The 2,500-nt window shown below is 52.8% G+C and overlaps 1 protein-coding gene across 1 annotated transcript in view; it reads right to left on the bottom strand.

The window, feature by feature from the left end:
* LOC132536265 (uncharacterized) overlaps window positions 1-2,500 on the bottom strand; it is a 23,089-nt gene that overhangs the window by 6,409 nt on the left and 14,180 nt on the right. The gene's annotated exons all lie outside the window — the stretch shown is intronic.

Below are 2,500 nucleotides of genomic sequence, written 5' to 3'. Positions count from 1 at the left end.
TGTGCGGGTGTTTGTGTGTCCGTGGGAAGAAAAAACAAAACGGCCGGCAATCTCACCCTCACCTCTGACTGCAGTACAAACAGAAAGTGAGCTTGCGGGCTGGGGAGACAGAATAATGGTTATGCTAAGAGACTTTCTTGGCTAAGGCTCCAAGGTCCCAGGTTCAATCCCTCATGCCACCATAAGCCAGAGTTAAGCAGTTGAATTATTTTTTAAGAAATGAAAATTAAAAAGTGAGATTGCTGTGTACCCAGCCATGCCAACTGTGGTTCCTTAAGGTCAGCAGAGGGTCACCCTAACAGAGTGGGCACAACCGTTTGCCAGGAAGTCACGTCTGTTGCCACTAGCAGAAACGCCAAGGCAGTAAGGGACCTGTGCTCAGTGCTCTCTCCTCACTCACTAAGGGAAACTTCCAGAGCCCGGGGGGTCTCTTCTCTCAGAGAAGGTGCCTGCATGTCCTGTGTGACCTTGCCCTGCTGCCCACCAGCACCCTGCCCGCAGCTCACACGTGTTCTGAAGGGTCACGGTGAGGGCTGCGTAGTGACCAACCTTCTTTCAGCTTTGCTTGAGTCTTGATCCTTTTGCACAATCACAAAATCACAATCACAGTGGACACTTTGGTCAGACACAAAGCAAAGTAACACTGGGCCTGGCTGTGTGTGGCGCTCGGGGCTCAAGGAGTGCGATCCTCTCTGCACCACTCAAGATTCAGGCAGCAGGGCCAAGCGCCACCTTGAAGGGCCCATTCCGTCCTCTAGGAGAAGGAGCTGTGCTAAAAACTCAGGGTTTGTGCATCTTCCAAAAGCTCACTCCCAGGATTCCTGTGAAGCCCCCCACCCCCAATACAAGTCATGCGGCTGCTTGAGGACTAGGGACAAACCTTGGGCAAGTGTCTGAGCCTCAGAAAGTATCGACCTGAGGCAGCACACTCTTGGTCTAAGCTCCAGAGAGCTTGGGGCCACCTCCTGTGGGGGGGGGTCCCTCTTTAGAGAAGTCACTCCATTGGAGCCCGTGTCTTTTAACCCTTTGCTGACTGAACCCTGTGCTTCACCCAAACCCTGATGTTTGCCCATCCAAGGGCAGGGAGGTAGCACAGTGGTTATGCAAAACGATGTTCATGCCCGATGCTCCCAGGAGATAGAGAGATAGAGATGAGAGAGAGAGTGTGAGAAAGAGAAAGGGAGAGAAAGAAAGAAAGAAGGAAAGAAAGAAAGAAAGAATGAAAGAAAGAAAGGGAGATAGACCTACAGACCTGCTTCACTTCTAGTGAAGCAGCCCCCCCCCCCTCCTGCCACAGGTGGAGACCAGGGGCTTGAACTCAAGGTCCTTGCACGTGGCAAAGCGTGCGCTCAGATGGGTGTGCCACTTCCTGGTCCTTCTGTATAATACGATTTAACTGCATGACTTGCGTATAATCAGTAGCTGTGAGGAGTGGCAAAGGTTCAAGGTCATACAGAAGGTGAGAGAAAACAAAGGAATCCCCCCTCGGGACAGGGGTGGGGGCTCTGCTGCTCCATGTGGGGGCTGTGACCCCAGCTGGCATCAGCCCAGTGTCCCAGCCCAGGTCTCTGTCCCCAAGCAAATCCACACGCACACCTGTCCCATCCTCAGCTACACCTGCCTCTCTCCCTCCAGGTCCTCTCCTGGGCCCTTGGCACCCCAGCCCCTGACCCTCCTACCCCACCCACACCCACACCCCACCATATGCAACACCATACGTGTTACCTGCTCCATTTCTAATACTTAGCGTTCCTTCCTAAACACTGCTTAATATCTATCCTGGGGGGAGTAGAGCGGTAGCGCAGCGGGTTAAGCGCACGTGGCGCAAAGCGCAAGGACCGGCGTAAGGATCCCGGTTCGAGCCCCCGGCTCCCCACCTGCAGGGGAGTCGCTTCACAGGCGGTGAAGCAGGTCTGCAGGTGTCTGTCTTTCTCTCCCTTCTCTGTCTTCCCTTCCTCTCTCCATTTCTCTCTGTCCTGTCCAACAACGACGACATCAATAGCAACAATAATAGCTAAAACAATAAAAAATAACAAGGGCAACAAAAGGGAATAAATAAATATTTTTTAAAAATTTATCCTGGGAAAGATTCATTTCACTTCTTCTTCTAGCGTTTGCCCTTCTTCCGCAGCCAGTCCGCAGCGTCAGGCTGAGCCTGATGTCAAGTTCCGAGACCTCCTTTGAATCTGGAGAGGTGGCCGTCGTGGACTCTGTGGGTCACAGTCTGTCTGGAGCCGCAGGGGCTTATTTCATGAGATGGGAAATAGATAATAGAAGATCACTACTTTCTTCCAAGTCCACCTCTGTTTTCATCCCTTCTTCCTTCCATCCCTCTCTCCCTCCCTCTCTACTCCCTCCTTCCCTTCCTTCTTTCTTTCCTTCCTTCCTCCCTTCCTCCCTTCCTTCCTCCCTCCCTTCCTCCCTTCCTCCCTTCCTCCCTCCCTTCCTTCCTTCCTTCCTCCCTTCCTTCCTTCCTCCCTTCCTCCCTCCCTTCCTCCCT

Source organism: Erinaceus europaeus, unplaced genomic scaffold (genome assembly GCF_950295315.1).
Source record: "Erinaceus europaeus unplaced genomic scaffold, mEriEur2.1 scaffold_830, whole genome shotgun sequence".
Classification (NCBI taxonomy): domain Eukaryota; kingdom Metazoa; phylum Chordata; class Mammalia; order Eulipotyphla; family Erinaceidae; genus Erinaceus; species Erinaceus europaeus.
The sequence above is the reverse complement of the archived record's forward strand: the minus strand, read 5'-3'. Positions and strand labels throughout refer to the sequence as shown.